Here is a 22,168-nt window from a genome sequence, read left to right as displayed (position 1 = left end):
TTTCTCAGCAACCAACGATTTTTTTTTTCCCTGGGAATTGCCTACCATGAGCTATTATTAGAAATGATTTTCACGTACACTTCGCTGTGAGTTGTTTGTTTTGCCTTTTTTAAAAAAAGAGCAGTCTCTGACTTTCGCACTCTGATTCCTGCCGCCCAGCTGAGGCTTGCTGCACTGCCTCGTATTTGAATCATTACTTTCAATTTCTACCCATGCCAATGATTTTGGGGGGTAGGGGTGGGAGGAGGGGTTCCATTCATTTTCTTTGCTTGCTGCAAATTCAGATCTTGCAAAGAAAGAAACAAGCACAAAAATCACAAAGACTAGTATATCTCAACACACATCTTTAGATTTTTCCATATATTATTTTTAATTTAAAGTCAGTGTGGCTTCTTTGGAGATTTTACAACCGAGGAAATGGCTAAAAGGAATGGAACTGTCACTTTCTGGGCTCCGGGCCCTTAATGCCATATACTCCTTATCTAATTGATGCAGTGCAGCTGATGACTTTCTTGCACTCATAATTGGTTCTTACCGTAACATGAAAAACGACTCCTCTATGGTGTCTTACAATGTGTATCTAATATCTTCATGACCACCTAGAGAGTGGTGTGGTGAATATTTGTTTTCCCTGTTGCCTACATCCATACCTGGTCCCCTGGCAACAGCACCCAGATTACCTCTTGGGACAGTCTTTTCCCTTAGTGTTTGTAGTCTTGGATTCTCTTATTTTGGATTTTAGACCCATAAGAAGAATGACAAAGACAGGGGGGGAAATTGGCAGCTATTCATCTGTTTCTTTAGTTGCTGCCCCCCATGGTCCTTGAGGTACCCCTGGTTTCTTGAACCTTCTAAGTCCAGATCATTCTCTTTTCTTTGTTAGGTTGAGTTTTCAGTATCCTTTAATAAAGTCCCATTTAGTTTCAATTTACCAGAAATCGATTTTATTGCTTAGAATGAAACCCTAAATGACACAACAGATAAGGTAGGGAATGGTATTTTCATGGTGAAGGATCCAAGATCAACCTGACTAGCACCAGCTTGGAAAAAGATGCTGACCTCTGCCTCTTGGTCCAGTATTGCATTGACTAGACTGTGCAGATGGATCCAGCTAGACACGCAGCCAGCTCCCCTTGCAGCAATGGTGTCAGGCTCCAGCCAGAGAGAAATGCTCCACTTCTCCAGGCAATTCCAATACCTGAAACTCTGCAAATTCAGAGACCCACTAGGGCCAGGTAGATAACATGAATGGGCTCAGAAAAGGTTACCCAGAGAGAGCACGTGCTCTGTCCATAATGGCAGCCACACTACAGTGCCTGCTAACTTCCCCATTCAGAAAAGCTGGCTTAGCAGTGAAGTGAAGTTCATGAAGTTTCAAAATAAACAAGAAATTGATGGGGGTAGGGGTTAAATACAAAAAATCCTGATTTTGTAAATGCTGTAAACTGGCATCTAAAAAATGTTTTTAAATACCATGTGGGGCCAAACAAGAATTACCAATGGGCTGGACAGAGCTTAGGCAATTGCCAACTTGTGACCTCTGATCTAAAAGCTGTCTAATTTCAGAGGCTCTGGTTATCAATGAGGATTCTAACCACAGCACATCTCCTTGCCCGTGACACCTTATTTCACGCAGTTAAAGTTGAAAGGAGCATCAAAAAGCCATATAGTGCATTATTATATCTTGCATAAATGTTATTTTACCAAAATATAAAAAAATGTATAAAATAGAATTCCCATACACATCCAGATGACTCCAAAACCTTGATGGGAATGGAATAAGTTTCCTCTCTGCATCTATTAGATGTGTTTTTTAAGGTCATTTAGCACTTCCATGCCTTTCACATCACTTAAATTTTATCCACGGACCCTGAACAGCCCCCCACCATGAGGAAGGGGAGGATGGATTTAAGAAAGTGAAGTTTCACAGGGCAGAGGACATGGTCTGTGCAGTTCACCACTGTATTTCTATTCTCTTTCTAACAAATTTTAATGAGCATTTGTCAAATCTATACATAAAGAAGGAACCTGAAAAACAAGTACTGCAAAAACAAAGAACCAGGGAAGGCCTTTTGAGTAATCCCTATTACATAAATAATAAATTCATAAAATAGATAAATTAAGAGAGTTGTGTGCTTTACCAAGGGGCTCTTGGCTTCGCTAAAGGATCTGTGTTTTTATAAAGACCTTGACCCAGACACCTTGATCTGTGTCAAGGTCTTTTTAAAAACACAGATCTCCTAGTTCAGAGTTTCCCACTCTAGCACGTCCTCATGATTCTTGCCAGACATTTGCACAAGCTAAATAATTTCTAATGTTTTTCTTTAAAATGGCCTAATTTTGTTTTCATTAGTACATTACAGTTATATATGATAATAGGACTCATGTGACATGATCATTAGTGCATAGAACCCAGTTGGCTCATTCTCAATCACCAAGACTTCTCCTTCCCCTCTCCTCTCTCCTCCCTGCTGATCCCCTTTCTCTACTACTGGTCTTCCTTCTATTGATTTATCATTGTTTAAATTGGTGCCTTATAGTTATACATAAAAGTGGAATTCATTGTGATGTATTCATATGTGCCTATGGCCTAATTTGGTCAATTTCATTCTGCAGTTGCTCCCCTTACCCACCCTTCCACCCCTTGACCCCCTTCCTCAATTCCACACAATGGACCCATTTTTAAAACATAAAATAAATTCACTTCAAAAGAAAAATGGAAAAAAAACAGTGATGCTTGTCATAAATAATAAAACAATCATAAAAATAAGTATATTAAAAAAACAAGCAATATGTTTTATCTTATTCTAGATATTATCACTTGCTAAAGGCTCTCAGACTGAAGCAGGCTCCTCCTTTGTAAAAGAAGATATTGACAAGGGCTGGAGAATATGAAAGATGTATCAGATTTAAATGAAGACTGCCCTCACATGCATGGATGCATGGAAACGAGGCTGAAAGGGATTCACTTTCTCACCATGTGTCCTCATTACACGCAGAGTCCCTAAGTGTCAACTGGCATCATCTGGGTAGTACCTGTGGTCCACATCCCACACTCTAGATGCAATGCCCTATGCAGTGGTTCCTAACCACCTTGTAGATAGATCTAGTACCCTGCAAGTGCAGTCTACATGGAACTCCAATGCACACAGCAAGTGAAACTGAAGCAGTTCTCCTTGTTTCTGGTATGGAGGCCCTCCAACCCTCACTTTGTCTTGGGACATCTCAAAATCTCAAAGCATTGTGAAACACAATTTGCCAAGCCCAATTCAAAAAGTATTTGATTTTTTAGAAGTTTATACATGGCTGGTAGGAATGCACAGTATTGTGATCCTGAAAGCCGTCTGATAGCTACTTATAAAATTAAACATACACTTAACATCAGACCCAGAAATTCCATTTTTACGAATTTATCTAAAAAAAAATTATGTTCACACAAAAACATGCATACAAATGTTTACAGAAGCTTTGTTCATAATCACCAAAAGCTGGAAGCAACATAAATGTTCTTCAAGTGTCAATGGGTAAAATACACTGTGGTACATCCACAAAATGGAATACTACTCAGTCAAAAAAAAAAGGTAAGAGCAACTGATATGTGCCACCACTTGGATAAATATTAAAGGCGCTATGCTAAAAAAAAGGTTAAATGTTGTATGACATTCTAGGAAAGGGAATACTACAGGGACAGAGGACATATTTTACATCCTAATTGTAGTGGGGTTAAATGAGTGTGTACATATGTTAAAACTGTGGAACTGTATACTGAGAGAGAGAGAGAGAGAGAGAGAGAGAGAGAGAGAGGAGAGAGAAAGGGGCCAGTTTTATTGTGCAAAAATTTTATAAAATTCAATTAAAAATTTCATTTCTACTACATTTTTATCAAGAAAGAATGCAGAGAACAAGTTTACAAGTAAACACATCTAATGAATAAGCAGTAAAAATACAGAGAAATATGGACGATAAAAATAAATTCCATTACAAAAATGTAGTCTCAACATTAGAATACGAAAAGTGAATTTAGATTCATCATTCAGACCCTAAAATTCAGTATGTCACAAAATTTAGGGTGAAAAGAAGTCAATGCACAAAAGGAAATTCTAGAATGTCAAAAGAGCATTCTTTTGACACGGCAATTAATGGTGATATTTTTCTCTTCATACTGTGTCAGCTCCTCTAGGGTCGACTTTCCCCAGGGAAATGTTAATAGGCCATTTTTCCTATTAGTAGTAACACAGAACTGTCTTCAGATAAGTACCAACTTTCGAATAGTCCCCTAATACCAGTCTCCCCTCAAAATAGAAGAACAAGCCACAAATCGGGAACATGCCAGGGAGGAGAGATTTCATTTCAATAATGATTCTTTTTCAATAGAAATTATGGAAATGTTGCCAGATCAGCAAGGACTAGGCATATCCCTAAGAGGGCTGGGTGTTTGAATCTCACTTATCTCCTTGCCGAGGATCATCTCCACATCTGCAAACAGACAGGAAGAGCGGGTTCTGGTGGGGATGAGCTGCCGGGTGCATCCGTCACTCTGCTCACTCTTGCTTAGTTCCCTCTTAAACGTAGCTGATCTACCTTGCGTGAGGTTGCTTAACAAAAGAATTCCTGAAAGTACTTATTACTTTAAGTGAAAAACATAGAGCAGATATCAAGCAACTATTAACAATCACGGCCCCAAAAAAACTTCCACCTGCACCAGGAACCAGAGGCAGAATCTTCTGCATATCCCCGAGGTGGCACATCACCTTGAGGATGGGTTTTATTCTTGGAATAGGAATCAGTCCTGATTTTATTTGCCCTCTCTTCATTAATGGACATCTCTCTCTGCTAGGCCACGGCCCAACACGGAGCCTGTCCTTTTCACTCCTCGGTGGGGTCCTCCTTCTGGGACTTTCAGCTGTTGTTATGCCAAGGTTATAAGCTTCCTTCTCCTCTCGTATCCCCTGCTGGCTCTCTATGAGGGTGATCTCACCCATGGCTTTAAGGGTCCCTGCAGACTAATGACATCCACACTTCTCCCCTCAGCAGAGCTTGCCACCGAGCTCTGGCCCCATACTGCCACTTACACTGGCTGCCCCTGCTTAAACTGGCTGCTGCAGACATGACACCTCAGCCTTAACCTGCCCACACTGGACTGGTTATCTTTGCTCCCCAGTCTCTTCCCTCTCCATCTACCCAGTCTTCTGCCTGGTTTCTCAGAGTGGGAACTGGCACCATTATTCATGTGATAACCCAACTAGAACCGCAGGAATCATTCGAGCCACCTCTCCTTCCCTCCCTCGACAAGCCCCTGGGTCGTGCCACTCTCTCCTCTACATGACTCAATGGCCTCCCAACTCGTTTCTCACCCCTTTTGTGAATTTCCTTGCTTCAGGTGTAACCTTTTAGAAGTCCAAGTCTGAACATGTTACCTCCCTTCCACTAATTCTGTCTTACCGACAGCCATGCTTCTAAGCTCTCTTCATGAAGCCCTGGTCTTCCAAGGAGTACCTTAGGGTTACCAAGGACAAAATGCAGGTGGTTTGACCTCCAAAACCCCACTTAAACCAGAACATGGGGAGTGGGGCTGTGGCTCAGTGGCAGAGTACTTGTCTAACACATATCAGGCACTGGGTTTCAATCTCAGTGCCACATAAAAATAAATGTATACAATAAAGGTACTGTGTCCAACTTAAAAACAAAAATACTCAGAGCACCTCTGTTTTTATATGCTTCGGTTATTGGCATTTAAGAGATATGAAAGAATAATTTGGTTTTGTTGTTGTTGTTTGTTTTTTATAGAAAGCTCAAATTCTTTAGCCTGGCATAACACAAACAAAAAAAAAAAAAATCAAAAAGTCTTGATACAAGTCCTGCTTACTTCTCAAATTTTATCTCCTGCCATCTTCTATTCCATAAAACACACGGCTGTTCTATACTATACATTTATCACACCCTTGTTTAATCTACAGGTCCTACTCATTCTTCAAAAAAAAACATTTCCCTTGTAAAGTCTGCAGTGAGCCTAATCCATGTACCAAATTAAGTAGAGCTGATCACGTGTTTTCTGCGCCTCCAAGAATCTCATACACCGCCTGAGCTCCACTGCACTAAGGTACTCATCTAGATGTCTGCTCCTCTGGACTGTGAGCCCTCCTAGAACAGACAGAGTCCATGACCATTCCAAGGCACCTAGTATGGCCACATGCCATCAAAGTAGACTCCTGATGATGTTTGTGAATAAACGAAGACAAATGACATACCAGGGCAGGACTGGGGAATAAGGCAAAGGATCAAGCAAAGAATACTATTCAAGTCAAAAATATTAACTGAAATAAGCCTTGATTTGATTCAAAGTATTCCTGAAGACAATTATAGGAAAGATGTTGAAAAAACCATTTTTATGCAAAAAAGGGGAAAGAATCAAGAAAAATAAACATGCACCTTTACTAGAAAACTACTTAAGCCAATAATCATTTGGAGGGATATTTCTAAAAAATATAGTTTCGTTATGCTATGATCATATTTAATATCTTCCTAATAAGCCAAAGAAAGAAGTCTACCTTTCTCCATTTCAAATAGAGAAAACTACTTTGGGCTCTGGCAACACACAGCATACTAAGGACCCTTGAGAATTCCCCAGGGTCTTTAGTTTCTCTTGGCTCAAAATTTGATGCACAACACCAAAGCAAAAAAAAATCTACAACCAGAGAGTCAGAGAGACAGAAATATTGAGGTAGAGAAAAGAAAAACCAAAACTCTAAGGTCCACTAAACTTTAGGCATAAGTTTCACATTTTTCTTAAAAAAAAAAAAAAAAAAAAAACACCTCCCAATTCTGAATTTAAACAGAGCAATCCAGCTAATTTTTGCTGGACACATTGGTACATTCAGTAACTATCAGGGTTCCCCATTTCTACAACATCATGCAGAAGTTTTTCACAGAGGGTTTTTAGAGAGGAATCAGTCTGAGATCTCAAAGGAAAACTGTACGTGCACTCTTTACTAATAATTCTATTTAAGTCTTTAATTCTTTGGGGTTCTCTCTGACATGGAATATCAGCTTCTGTTAGGCCTTTAACTCCCAAACTCAGGTTTAATCTTTCTTAAACATCACAGAACTTGGAGCAAATGCACAGAAACAGAGTGACATTTTACAAACATGGCTAGTAGTTCCTCTGCTTAGTTTATTAAAACAAACAAACAGAAAAAAGACTTTTCTGCTACCATTCTTGCAATTTCAGAAGGCCTGTCGATGCCAGGACCCCAGAAGTGCATACCTTTCTCACCTTCTATCTTCACCTTCACCACCAGCAAGGAAGTAATACTGTCATTATGGGAAAAAGGCCACTCCTGACACCCTTCATGTACATAGCTGTCTCATGTTAAGGTTGTATTTCCCCTCTGCGCACACAAATTACAAAGATATGCTCTGACTGATAATGAGGGCTAGGGTTCAACTTGTGAAGAAACTTGGTTTAAGATGTTATCAGCTGGGAAAGCTATTTCCTCACATCAATGCTGCCACAGGCTGTCAAAACCCAACCAGGGCTCCCCTCTTCAAAAATCCAGGAGCACTTTATTTTTTTCTTCTGTCCTTTCCCCCTCCCCCTTTCTTTCTTTCTTTCTTTTTTTTTTTTTTTAAGAAGAAAGGCACAGAACCCACTGAGATAGCCTTAGTCCCATCAAAGAAAGGTCGATCTCAGGTCTTCCTTCATTTACTGATTGTCAGTTTAAGATGGCTCTTTTGTGAGGCCTCTGTGGCTCAATGCTGAGTGATGCCTTCACATTTTCTAAACTGGACTGGGCACCACCAAAGATTTCCAGCATGCTTGGATCCATGGCCTGCAGAACAAATAAACATCCCTTGCAACTCTTCTGCCTATGTTATCTCCCTCTCCAGGAGCAGGAGGTTTTGGGGGTGCCAATGTTTACACAGTGTTAAAACTTTCTTTCCCCTGTTTCCTGATTTTGAGAAAACACATCCTGGATGACCTCGGTGAAGAGATAACACCAAGTCACCGCTGGGTGCCTGTCTACTGGACTACTTGAGGCTGCTGTCCTCGACCCCCCTCCCTCCCCCACCCCTGGAGCCTGCTCCCAAGGAAAGCGATAAGTGGGCTGCCTTGAAAGGGAGGCTCAAAGCAGACCTCTCCGGAGGCTGCCGACAAAGGAGCCTTTTATTCCCACCCAAGACACACTTGGTTCTGCTCATCTCAAAGACCCACTTTAGTGAATGAATGTCTCAGGAGAGTTCACCAGATGGGGGTCCTCCAAAACATACCAGGAAGGCATATTCAGCATTTTTCCATCATGGACTAGTGCGCTAGGAGAGTTAGCTGAGAGTAATCAAGAATGTCTGAGGGAAAAGAATTCAGGAGGGAAAAAAAATGTGTCTTTGATTAGTTTACTCATTTGTAAAGGAATGTAAGTAAAACAGCAACTAGCTTCCAAAACTGTTGTGAAGATTAAATGAGATAATCCACATAAAGCACTTAGCCCAATGATGGGCATATACGAAATACGTGATAAATGTTAGAAATTACTATTACTACTTAAAAAATTGGGAATATCACCAAAATAAAGATATTGATTTTAAAAAAAAAAAAAAAACTTTAAACACTGCATCCATGGCTTTGAATGATAACTTAATTCTGGTTTTGTTTTTTTTTTGGAACAAGGTTTCTACCATGTTTTTCCTCCTACTAGTAGAGAAACCCTTCACCTCATCCTGTATCCCTGTGAGCCAGGGAGCCACAGCAGCCTGCCAGGCACTGCAGGCAGTCTTGGGGACAGCGGTGTGGATGACCACTGGAATGTTTAGGCTGCTGGAGGGAAAGATGGCCCGCCTCCACGCATCTAGCCCGGAACACCAGGGCAGTGTACACAGCCAGACCTCAGCGCCTCATCTGGCAACGTTGGTGTTTCCGATGAAGGTGAAAAAGTAGTCCACGTGTTTGTCAAGGAAAAGAAAAATAACAGTAAAGAAAGAAAGAAAAGGGGGGAAAAGGGTGAAGAAGGGGGGAAAATGTGTTGTTTATAGAAGCCAGCTGCTTGGGCCATGGCGCCAGCAGCCCCTCATCCTGCTATTTTACACTGCAACCCCACTGCCCCCACTGGCACAGGTACAACGAAATGTTGACTTCAATGCTTCAGAGAGCACTCGACTGATTTTGTACATGATTAATTGCCAAAGACATGGCTGGCCATATGGAACAGAGAAAGCATCAAGTAATTCATACTTCTGTATGTGATCGCTTGGCCCCTGTTGTTTTAATGTACAGGAAAGAGCTAGTATAGCACAGCCCTGGTGTCTTGCCCCTGACAGCCCATTAAGAAATCTCAGAGCACCTAGTCGAAGTTATGCTGTTGGCTTTTCAATAGCAGCCTAATAAAACAGAAGCAAAGCTTTCCAACTAGTCTTAAATCTTTCACATACAGTACATTAACCACTGTGGCTGAAACAACGGGCTTCTTATGATAGGAAATGGGGCTTGATTTCTAGTTTCTGCATATTTACTGATGACCCCCCACCACCACCACCACTTTTTTTTTTTAACCTTTCTGGAGTTTACAAAATCATTGTTCTTTTTTCACCCTCTGTTTTCCAGATAGCCTAATAGATTCGTTGGTTTCAGTCAAGTTGACTCTCCATCACTGTTACATGCAGTCTATAGAATAAAGTTGATTTGTGGAGAGGGAAAGACACCGCATCATTATTCTTACCCAGGAATCATGCTAGCTTTTAAAGCATTAGCTTTCTTTAAAAAACACAAGAAAACTTCCACAATGGGGGGAAGTCTCACAAATATACTTTTGTAACCCTTACTGCTTTCCCATAACTGAGAAAAGAATCCCCTGGATGTGGGAAAGAATATAGTTATTTTCCAGTTGTTGTGCTGTTGGCTGGTGACACTAACAGGCAAGGTGAGAAGGTGTCACCTTCAGTGTAGTTCTACCCCGACTTGCAGTACCTTAGCTTTACCTGCTCCTCAAATCCTTGCGGCTTCTAGTGACTTCTATATATACACATTTCTTCAGTGTCTTCCTTTCAAGAATTTCAAATGACAGCATTAAAAATTATGACACCCTCAGAAGCTTCCTTTGTCAGCTCTGACACGTGTTGATGGGGATGACTTTGTTGCTACTTTCCATTACAAAATATTTATACAGTATCTTTTGTCTGTGGATTTGGAGGTGTTGCAATTATTCTCCCAGCAGAAGACTCCATATATGGGAAATTCCACTTGGCTGCGTGTTCATCAGCAGGACTGTAATTGCCTTCTCTGCCGAAAAACAATCCATTCAGAGCTTCAGGCCAATGGGAAATTCTCTGCCTCCCTGCTGCCTCTCCCTCTTTGGAATATGCTGGTGCTTTCCAGAATGAGCCACTCTACTAATAAACAGTATCAGGAAACAGAAAGCATGAGCAAGGCTCTTGGGGAAAAAAAGAAAGACAACAGCACTGAAACTGACTCAATAATAGGGCAATGAAGACACAACACAAGATCTCTGCTAACACAAGCAAAGGGTTCTCTTGGCTATTTTCTATGAAACTGTTTTTGTTTAATTATGGTATGCTCTATAAAGTATGATGATAATGTAATCCCCATTTTGCAGATATGCGTCGGCGGCAGAAGTGGTAGCATGCTAATTCTGTAAATCTCTAGTTTACTGTTACTGTGACAGTAGCTCTAATGGACAATACATAATGATTTAAATTAGATATATGTATACTTGGTAAAAAGTCATATATAAAGGTATCATTCTAAAATATCACCAATGGAAATAGACCCAGCAGAGCTGTAAAACCTTCAATTAAAAAATAAATTAAAAGTTTCAATCTATAGCCGTGGTACACAGCAATACTATCTGGATCTAGAATTCTGCTGGACATACCTACATATTTCATATAATGAACTAGAATGACAGATGATTTTGCTCCAGCTTTTTAAAGTACTCCTTGTCTTATCTTTGCCTTTTCATTTTATAAATAAAAACAGAACTCTCCCAACCCAACCAACACACACACACACAATAACACACACACGCACACACATGCACACACACACTTAATTTCCAGAACCACATCTCAGAATCAGCACTCATCTGTTCACTGGCCTAACTGTTAATTGAAGATGAAGCAATGGCTAACTCCACCAAGCACTAAATAATTGGGCCACTGATGATGTTTGGCCTAAGAGTAGCTTAGCACCTTCCAATCCTTGGGCAAGTGAAAAGTTATCCAAGATCTCCATCAGATCAGCTCCCTCCTTCCCCCAAACATCAGTAGCACAAAGACTGAAGTGGTCTGCCATGCACACTGGATTATATGAAGTGTAAAACATTGGGGGAGAGGGGGTGGAGGGAGGCCTTTGAAAGGGAACGGGAAAAAGAAATCACACTTGCAAGAGGATCCAGCTGACAGCTCAGTCCCTAACAAGTGAGACAAGTGAATATGTTGGGAAACATTGTGAATGCAGGAAGAGCAGGGCCTTTTGTCTGCAGCCCTACAGTGTGTCTTTAACCCAACTGCTGCCTGCATCACTGAACATATGTTTTCTACATAAGAACTGAAGCAGAAAGGCTCTTTGTTATAATTCACTCCTTTGTATATATCTGCCCCCCTTCTACTCTCTGCTTCTTTCAGTAACATCCAAACCGAAGCCCAAGTAGAAATTTTAACCGCTCAGGAGAGTAAAGCCAGAAGGTCCAGCAGAGACCTTACTCTTGCACCCAGGCTTAGAGAACTGGTTCTAAGTTGCAATAAGAACATGAGCTACATTTACTTAATGCTTCCTGTCTTCCAAGCCAACAAGGATCCCCTTAACATCTCCCATTTAATCCAGGCAACACCATGTAAGAGACATCTTGATTTTGAAGATGAGGAAAGTGAGGCACCGAAAATAAACTCCTCCCCGAAGCTACAAGGCAAGAGTTTGGTTTTCGAGATGTGCACTTCGAAGTGCCGATAGAATGTGCAACAGACAGGGGTCTGGAGCTTGAGAGAAATGTATTCCTAGAAATTAAAGATTTGGGGAAATTATACATGTTCACAGGGATTCTGCACCTTTAACATCAAATCATCTGAGATGGAATCTAGACTGTACAGAATGTAAACATAAGCAAAGCTGATGAGTGGGTTTCTCAGCTCTTGGCTGTAATGAAGAAAAAGTTATGTTTTGTGAGTCAGGAGTCCCCCTTATCTTTGAGGATAAGGTTCTGGATGGCCAACTGACTTAGTGGCCAAGTTGGCCCTGGGTCAGTTATTTATTCTCCCCGGACCTCAGTTTCCTCATCTGTGAAATGAGGATATTTATAGTACCTCCTTCAGAGGGTTGACAGGATTCATTTTTCACACACAAGATCCTTAGAGAAGAATCTGACACATGATAACTAGCCAATATGTGTGGGCTGCTTATTTCTCCTAGAACTCTGCTATTGAGATGTAGAATAAATCTAGAGTGCTGGCCAATTTGAGCCACATTAGAGCTACTAAAATCAGTCTTCACTTTTATACTGGCAAAGCCGTTCTTTATTTCTCCCTCTTTTTCTGTTCAGCATTAACAGTGCATCTCTAACAGATAAGCTGATATCTCTTACCCTGAATGCTTTTTGGATAATGATGGTGATGATGATATAGCAGCTAACATTACTGAGCACATTATACACACCAGGTGCCCCTCACATGCCCATCATCATTGGATCCTAATAATAACTCTATGAGATGAACTTCTTATTTAATTCCATTTTGCAGATTTAAAAAAATGGGACTCAGAAAGGTTAAGTAATTTGCCAAATTATATTTCATTAATTAGCAATAGAGCCAGATCTAACTCAGGCATCAGATTCCTATGCCTGAAACTAATATATATGTAAACTTATACTTTGCAAAGTGTTTTTGTGAACATTATCTCATTTGATCCTCATAAAAACTATGAGTGAAGTAAAGCAAGTACTATTAGCCACATTTTTATGGATAAGGAAATTGAGGACTAGCTAATTTAAATAACTCACTGAATATCAAAGGTAGTAAAGGAGTTGAGGTAAGTCTAGAAATCAGGTGTCATGAGTCCAGACCTAGCACACTTTGTACTGAGCACATGAAACTGAGGCAAATGTCCACATGATAAATTAATGCTACTCAGGTCTCTGCTATTTTGTGGACATCTAGAAGGTCACAATAACTGGTCATTAGGAGTTCACAATCTAGGTAGGAAAGTAAACTACATACATAGGGTGAAGAATGACCAAGGGGATACATAAAATAAGTGTTCAATTCTATTAAGCTCTCACAATTGATTTTGATTCCTGGGTGTGGTGCATGCCTGTAATCCCAGTGACTCAGAAGGCTGAGGCAGGAGGATCACAAGTTCAGGGCCAATCTTGACAAGACCCTATCTCAAAATAAAGAAAACAACAACAAGAACTGAGGATGTAGCTCAGTGGTAAAGCACCCATGGTTTCAATCCCCAATACCAAAAAAAAAAAAAAGAAACAAACAAAAAAAAAAACCATTATTTCCATTTTGAGACAATGAAAACTAAAATGTATGCCTCTAAGAACAAAGATAACACTAATAAATGTCACCATATAACCACCCACCCTTAATTATGCTATTTTTTATTAAGATTCTGGAAATCAAAATTATGTCTCACCATAATGAAGTGGCTCATGCTACTGACAATGTGACATTAAAACTCTAAATGAAGTGACAACCTGGTAAGGAAAGATGATCCAGAGAAGACACATGGGCAGAGCCGGAGCACTGGTCCTTGGATGACATCTACCTACGACAAAGGCAGTCCCTGACTGAAGACCACTGAAGGCAGGGCCTTTGACATCAGCACCACCTACTAAGTGACATATATTTACCAGGAGAAGGATGAACAGGGATGGGGACACACACATACACACATTTATATCATTTTATGGTATGGTTCTCAAGTAGGAATTCAGAAACCTGAAATTATCAATTTATGTGCCTTTCATTAAAGCATTAATAGTAGTTACGAAAATAAAAACTCATCATAGTAGCTACAGAAACAATTATAACAATGACTATTGATTATTTGACATTTACCATGTGCCAAGCCCCACCCTAATCACTTTTATGCATTCCTAATTTAAATTCTCTTAACAATTCAGTGAAATAGGTTATATACTATTCCAGCTGATAGATAAGAATGTCAAGGTACAAAGATATTATGTCACTTGCCTCAGATCACACAGATGGTGAGGAGTGAGTGGGGTTAAGATTCAAACCCAGGGGGCTGGGGTTGTGGCTCAGGGGTACAACACTCACCTGGCATGCGTGAGACACTGGGTTTGATCCTTAGCACCACATTAAAAAAAATAAAATAAAGATATTGTGTCCACCCTTAACTAAAAAATATAATAAGAATAATAATTAATAATAATAATAAAAGGTTCAAACCCAGGCAGGCTGGTAGCAGAGTTCACTTTCTTACCCACCAAATCATGTAGTGACTTATAAAATAGGAAGCTCTTTCTGTGAAGTAGGCACACAGCATCTCACTTAACCCTGCCAACAACCTGACTAGGTAGATTGGAGCCTCAGGAAACTCATTTCACAAGTGAAGAAACTAAGACTCTGAGTGTTCAGTAACTAAGTGACCCAGGACCTCAGCTGCCAGTGTCGGAACAGGGATAATTTGCAAAACTGACTAAGCTCTTGACAATGGCTCCAGTAACTAACCTGGGTGCAGAAAGACTGTGCTGGTAGAAGGAGTGACTCCCTCCCTGACTGGACACACAGACAGAGGCAAAGACCTGAGATCGCAGAGACCAGCATCATTTTTTAAATGGAAAAAGACACCAATCGATTATTGAGCCTCAGATTTACCAAGCTATATTTCTGCAAAGAACGACTCCAGATTCTTTGTAGCAATGTCCCAAGTCAAAGCTGAAAAGGATAAAACAACTTAGGATTTCTTTTACCCTTCCTCCCATTTTTGAGAATCACACATTCACAAAGCACGAGTGTCAGACGGGAACACTGCTAGTATTCTCTAGAAGGTTACGAAGACCTCAAGTTTGGCAGATGCCGTTCTGTGTATATATTTAGTGCCTCGGACAGCAAGTGGTCACTGGACCTGACATGGTTTAAGCAACAGAAACAGAAGCTTCTTTCTGGTTAGGAAAGAATATCTGGTGTTTGCAGGAGCAATTAGTGTGAAAACATGATTTAGGGAACAGCTGCCAACATATTAGAATTTGTGTCTGAAGTTTTTAGGAAGATTTTCAACTCCCGAGTTCTCATGAATTTATAAAAGAAAACTATCATGACACTGCATTCATTTTCTTCAATCATCCCAACTGTGATGTGGAATAAAAGAAACAATTATGGTTAGCTCAATGAGAACACAGAAGGACTTGGCACTTGAATGGGATATTTGGTACCCTTCATCAAGAGCAGCAATAGGAATTTGTCTGGTAGCCTGCCTCTGCCCTTTAGCTCATCTTTTACCGCCTCCCATTTAGGGTGCTCTGAGGTCTAGAGTTATAAATTACATTCCATTCAGTTTTAGGGGGAAAACAATTATTCTAATTTCAATTATTAATCTCTTTCAAAAGCTATCTCCCTGGCGAAGCACCTTGATAGAAATAGGCATGGGCTGTGTGGGATTTAACCTTCACTTTAGACAGCTAATGTGGTTACCGCAAGTGGCTTTGAGAGCCCCCAAGGACAACAAAAGCCACATTTCTGCCTTGAATAATAACAGTCTCAAATCTGCAAACTCCTACCCCTGTTGGCACAAATTCCTACTTAACTCTAACTTGCCACAGTTTTATGCTTTGATGAGCAGATATTATTGGCTCATCTCAGAGAGATAATTGCCTTCTCCTGCCTTGTTTGGAGGTTATACATTCCATACCCAAAGATTAAACCAGTAGAAAACCAGCAACGGGCACAGCCCTTTCACGCTAAAATTGTCTCCATGAGACTGAGCAGGGACACTTTAACTTCGGGGTTTGGACAATGGGTATTCTGAAAGGATTAGAAAAATGGGCAACAACTGAGCCTCCTCCTCCCTCCTGTGTTCGAGTCTACCACCTGCTGCGGTATTTTTGTTTCAGCAACAAAGAAGCCTTCATGTTTGAGGCTCATATTTAATGTTTGCTGAACGGGCCCCTTGAGTTTTGGTTAACTCTTCAGGAGGAGAAAAAGAAATATTTCTTGGCTGACAAACAAACCAATCCACCAACCTGCTTTGCTGATTGGCCCCCACAAATCAATACATGTGTCTCTATGGACATATGCGCATCTGCCTGTCTACCTCTATGCACCACCCCAGAGGCGGGAGAATACTCTATTTATATTTAATAAAGTATTATGGGTCAATAAGGGCTGCATAACATTTGTGATTTCATGGTTCACTACAGTAACAGGTGCTGTGGTAAACAGGAATGTGAAGTGTTAAAAGGGAAGGGGGGAGATCACTTCAGAGACATTAAGCAGCTTTCAACATTGACAGCAGAAAGGGGAAATTTTTAAGCAATTTGGTCGGGTCAGTAAAATGTAACACAGGTCAAAGGAACAAAATGGCACCCAAAATTCTGCCTATTGATAAAGGAGCATACTGTTTTGTGGTTGGGTGCACAAGGCAAAGGCTAAACAACTGTTGTATGGGACCAAAAAATATGCTCTCTTTGTGGCTCTTTTACAATAAGTTACTTCAGCCTGGTGAACGCGGGGGCCCCCCATTCTCCCTGCATACGTGGCTGGGGTACACATTAATGAAAACAAAAGGGTCCATTTTCATTGTAACCATGCAGAAGGGTTAAGCATTTGACCTTCAAGTATGGTGTGCTTGTGCTCAGTGGAAAGGTTCTTGACAATATAAACAAGAATTACTGCTGTTAGAGACAGGGGACACAATTAAAAACAATCTCAGATGCTTGTTGTACAGCTGTTCAAGTTTCAGCTCTGTCTGACCTCTAAGGATGCTACATGTTTAACGGAGACGATTTAAGATATTTTAGTGAGTCCCTTACCCATTCACCATTGCCATCCTTCCTCTTGGGAACACCTATCCTTAAACACAAAGAGCTTTTCCAGTAATGAGATTTTACGCCGTGGGGTTTGCCCTTAAAGCTGTTTGCCTTCCCAATCTGTCCTCCACTGGCTATCTGACCACCCTGAGAAGCAGCCAAGGGGGACAATGTAAGAGGGACTTGGCAGGAGGCAGGGATGTTTGACTTGAGAGACCACAGTTCCATTAAAAAAAATTTTTTTTTTCCTAAAAATCAAAATGGGATTGCATTTTCCAAGAACAATATTAATGCAGGAAAGTTTACTGTGTTAAATGATCATTTATATGGACAGTCGTTTTCTTTATTTGCACAAAAATACTGTCATTTATTTTCAACCTAACAAAAGGGAAAGCTGTGAGACAGCCCAAACACAGAAACAGACAAAAACAAACTCTAAAAAAAAGAAAAAAAAATATCTTTTCTTCTGAGATATCACAGAAGACAGTTTAAAAAGAGACAGAAATTCTAAGGTAAAAGATGGAGTCTTTTGTGCAAGCTGAGGGAAGCCACTGTCTTTCCTGTTATTTGATCCTCCTAGAGTCAGCAAAAGGCTCTGAAACCCTTCCACAAACAAGAGGGTCCCTGGGAAGTGACCATAAGACAGCATTGTCTTCCATGGGGCAGGAGAGCGCTGGAAGGCTGAGGGGCTGCAGCCCGGGCCTACACCAGCTTTCTAGGAGCCAACCACGGCAGCCCACTCCACATGCCAGGAGGTGATGCTCCCTACTTCCCAGGAAGAGAGGAAGTCATGCCGAGGTGAGACACAGGCAAGAGACAAGCCAAATCTCGTAAAGAACAGGGCGCAGGGAAAGTTTTGCTTGTCAAACACACTTTAATCTCTAAAGTCACTGGGCTTTGATGTTGCCCCAAACAAAAAAAACCTACATGGTTTGCAAGATTTACAGCATTTCTAGTGGGAACAGTTTCATGCTCCGGGGTTTTTCCTTCGGAGATTAAGGTCTATTTTATCCCTGATGTTCAATGTGTCTGACTGTAAGAGACTCAGCAGAGACAAGGACATTTCCCTGCCCTCTGACTCATCAAATACACCAAACTTGTATTCATCAAATCAAGTTCGTTTTTCAGGGAACAAAGCTTGCTGGAGATGATCCAAACTCTGGAGTAACCACTGTCATTCTGACAAGACAGGAGTGTTTCTTTTGTAAAGAGTCAGCTCCTAGGGGAGATAACAAAAATTGACTAAAAATGGCTGCACTAATCTCTAAAAGACCACACAATTCATCGCTTCAGATGAAAGAGGAGAAGCAGAAGAGACGTGGGAAGAAAGAAAACAAATCACCACCTTTACCCATGCACCCAAAACACAACCTACCACAAATTGTAGCACTCAAATAATTAGAAGGCACAGGGAACAGAAGCAGTTTAAAAGGGCCGGGTGGGCAACTTTCTCTGAAAGGAGATCTCAGTTTTTCCACTGGCACTTCTTTCTCAAAGTTGCATCCTCTTTTGACCATGAGGTGAGGCCTGACCTATAAGGATAATGTACTAAGCTGAGAAGCTGATGGGAAATTTCACCTGGATCATGGATCATAATTAATTCCAACACTACTTGAGAAAATGGCAGTTGGGATCACAGTATGAATCTTTGCCTCTAGGCAGAGACACCTGTTCCTCATCTGAGCACCACTGAGGACCAAAGGGAACCCGAACCCGGGAAGGGATGGTGTCCAGCCTCTCAACACCCCATCAATAAAAGGTTCTACCCTTAAGGCTGCTGCATTTAGTGCAGTCTGTTGAGGATGATTCTTTTGCCATGGAAAACAGGGATCATTCATTTTTGCCAAAACAAAAGGCAAAACAAGAAAGGATTCCTCTACATCAGCCTCTCACTGTGCAGGCTTCATAGAAAAGTCTATTTACCCACCTCTAGGAATGGAAAACAAAAACAAAGTCTTGGGTGTCTTATTCATAATGATGCTAATGGAAGACACTCCTTTTTCACTCAAGAATGTCAGTGATTCTCTGAGGGACTAACACAGGAAACCACAAACACATCAGGAGGGGAAGAGTGGTGTCTGACACCAGCATGTGATTAGCAGAGGCTAAAGCACGACCCAGGTATCCTGGCTTCTGACTGTGCAGCCTTAGGACACACATAACTGGAAGTGAGGTTTTACTCTAAATCGCAACAATTTGATCCTTCTCCTAGCTGTCCCCCAGCTACGCTGTAATAATACCCAACCATTTTCCTCTGCTTTTGCGCCCAAGATACACACTTGTGAAAAAAAAAAATGAAGGCATGTTTGTCCCTTTGGGGGTCAGTTTCTTCCTTGCAATTTGCAACAAAACACACCTTGGATTTTAAAGAGAGCTATCCTGTAGTTACGATATTGATTTTTCATTTTGCTCCACAAATACTACCACAACTTTATAACTGATATACAGCATTAACAGTTTCCTTGGCCTTGGAGACCAAATTAATCACAAAATCAACAATCTGTTTTTATGCCACACAGTTCAATGTTAGTTTTCAACATAAATTGCAAAGCCACAGCCAGGAGCCCAGACAATTTTGGAGATGCATTGCTAAATTGCCTCCCATTTGTGATTTAATACAACAATGGTTTTGCAAATTAAAATGTTTAAGGCTTTAGGTCGGCCTTTGTTTGGTCAGTTGGTAGGCAAGGGAAATTTCCACAGGGTGATTTCTGGAGGAACTTAGAATAAGGCTAGCTGAAGCACCCTATCTGGCTAAAATGTGTACCTCATGATGACCTATAAACGTCGCTGGCAGATGGAACTGCTCTGAGAAGCTTCCCCTCACATCAGATCACAAAAATATGTCTACGTGCTCACCCATCTTTCCCCACCTTGTCCTTCTGGCCTGACCATTCAACCCCAACCCTTCCCATGCGGAATGCAACAGTAGGCTCCTCCCTGACTTCTCTGCAGCGTTTGGCATTAGTAATCTCCCTGATTCTCCTCCTCCTGGTTTTCTTCCAATCTCTCTACCTGACATCTCAGGCCATTTCACTGGCTGCCCCAAGCTTGTCCTTTACCCTAGATCATCCTGTGTTTGGCCTTGTGGCTCCTTACTCCACCTGTTTTCTCACTCCAGTCACTTCAACTACCTTCTCTATGTAGATGGCTGTCAGGGGTAAAGTGCCTTGTCATGAGTTAACATGTGAGGGAGCATGCTTGGCTTGACAGGCACATAAGGAACGTCCGCTGCAGACGTGTCTCAAACCCCCAAATCTACACTTGGCTCTGAGGTCTCCACCAAGTTCAAGAGCAGGATTGTTCTTTGATGCTCTCCTTGATCCTCAATCTCATATGCCCTTGAACTTCCTCCTCACCTATGTTCCTCAGCTTGATAAATGGAATCAGCATTCTGCTAACAATAAGGAGTAAGAATAGTGTAAAACTGCCTGTGACTCTCCCTTATCTACCATCTCTGTCATCTAATTGATGGTGAAGTTTTATGCATCTGCTTAAAAGCAAAACAGTGCACCACAGTGGCGCGTGTCTGTAATCCTGGAGGCTCAGGAGGCTGAGGCAGGGGGAATGCAAGTTTGAGGCAAGCCTCAGCAACTTAGTGAGACCATCTCAAAGTTTAAAAGGGAGCGGGGGGGGGGGGGAGTGGGATTTAGCTCAGCAGTAGAGCAATCAGAATTCAATCCCCAGTATCACAAAATAACCAAAAACAAAACAAAACTCTGAATTCATTTCTCCTCTTTGTTCTATTACTGTCCTCATTATTTCACAATGAAATTTTTGCCTCGGGTCTTCCTGCTGCAGATTCTCTTCCCTAGCTATCCTCTATTTTGTAACTGGTTGCAAATGCCCAGAATGGACATGAATGGACCCCTTTCCTATCTTTGAATCCAACTCCCACCACTGTCTCCAAGAGAAAGGCCAAATTTCTAAGCATGTCATTGAAATGCTCTTCAGCAGTTGTCCCTATTACTCCCAACTCCACTTATTCCCTTGTGACTGGGCACCTGCCTCTTCCTTTCCAACTGCCCCCACCAACCCCCAGCAAGGTTCTGCAGCACCATCACAAGGCACTGTGTCCTGTTTTGCAAACACGCCCCACTATATTACAGAGCCCTGCCCCTGCATCCACTATTTGCACTGACTCAATGGGACCCCAAATCTCTGCCTGTTAAAATTCAGTTTACCCTTCAAGGCACAACTGAAAGGCACTCACTACCTCTTCCAGGAAGTCCTCCCCACTTTCTCAATCTGACACGTACTCTCTGGGACTCTCACGTAACATTCTGTTTCTCCCTCTCATTTGACATCCCATGCCATGTGCTATTTACGGGATATCTGTTTCCTTGGCGTGAATGTGGGCTCTATGGGGGTAGTGACTTTGTGTTCTATAATGCTTAACACATAAAATCTTTTTTTAAAAATCTAATAATTGTTTTTTGGATAAACTAAGATACTACCTGAATTTTGGATCCTTCTAGATGTCAGCTGAATATGAATTATACTTCAACATTACTGACTCAGAAGAAGAGAATGACTAGGGAATGGCAACCCAGGCAGCATCCAGGGCTACTGGATGGAGGAAGGAGGAGGGATACAGGACTCTCAGGGACGGGGCTAAGCTATCTTAATTTCAGCCCATACTCAAAACAAATAGACGTGCTCCTGAGGCTCAAACGTTTCCACATTTCTTCTTCAAGTTCAAGACATGTTTATAAACACAGAGGACCATAATAAAACTCACATGAGAGACAAAACTCAACTTTAGAAAGTGTTTACATTCTAATCAGCACAACAAATCACTTCTCACCAAGAAAGCCAACTCAGTTCAGCATGAAGATTCCTGTACTTAGGCCAAGGGGACCTACCTACTCTAGGCCAGAAAACCTGCTGGTCCCTTCAAGCTAGCGGGTCAGTGTGGGCAACAATACAGGAGGAAGAAGAAACAAATGGCATCTAAATGATACTTCTGAAACCAGGATTCTGCATGGCTTCCAGGTTAGACAGGCACAGGGTAATGTTAAGGAAGATGGCCACACCCCATCCTGTTTGATGGAAAAGACCGATGAGCAAGATTCTTGGAATACAGGCTGCATTTTCCTGCTTCTCCCACTACGCCAGCTATTCCTTCCCCAGAAGCATCCACTCTTCCCTCCTCCATCTCTGCCTAT

At 41.4% G+C, this 22,168-nt stretch overlaps 1 protein-coding gene across 2 annotated transcripts in view; it reads right to left on the bottom strand.

Moving 5' to 3' along the window:
• Fto (FTO alpha-ketoglutarate dependent dioxygenase) overlaps positions 1 to 22,168 on the bottom strand; it is a 372,769-nt gene that overhangs the window by 152,277 nt on the left and 198,324 nt on the right. The gene's annotated exons all lie outside the window — the stretch shown is intronic.

The sequence above is a fragment of the Callospermophilus lateralis genome, chromosome 18 (genome assembly GCF_048772815.1).
Source record: "Callospermophilus lateralis isolate mCalLat2 chromosome 18, mCalLat2.hap1, whole genome shotgun sequence".
Taxonomy (NCBI): domain Eukaryota; kingdom Metazoa; phylum Chordata; class Mammalia; order Rodentia; family Sciuridae; genus Callospermophilus; species Callospermophilus lateralis.
Note: the sequence above shows the minus strand (reverse complement) of the source record. Positions and strands in the feature narration are given on the sequence as shown.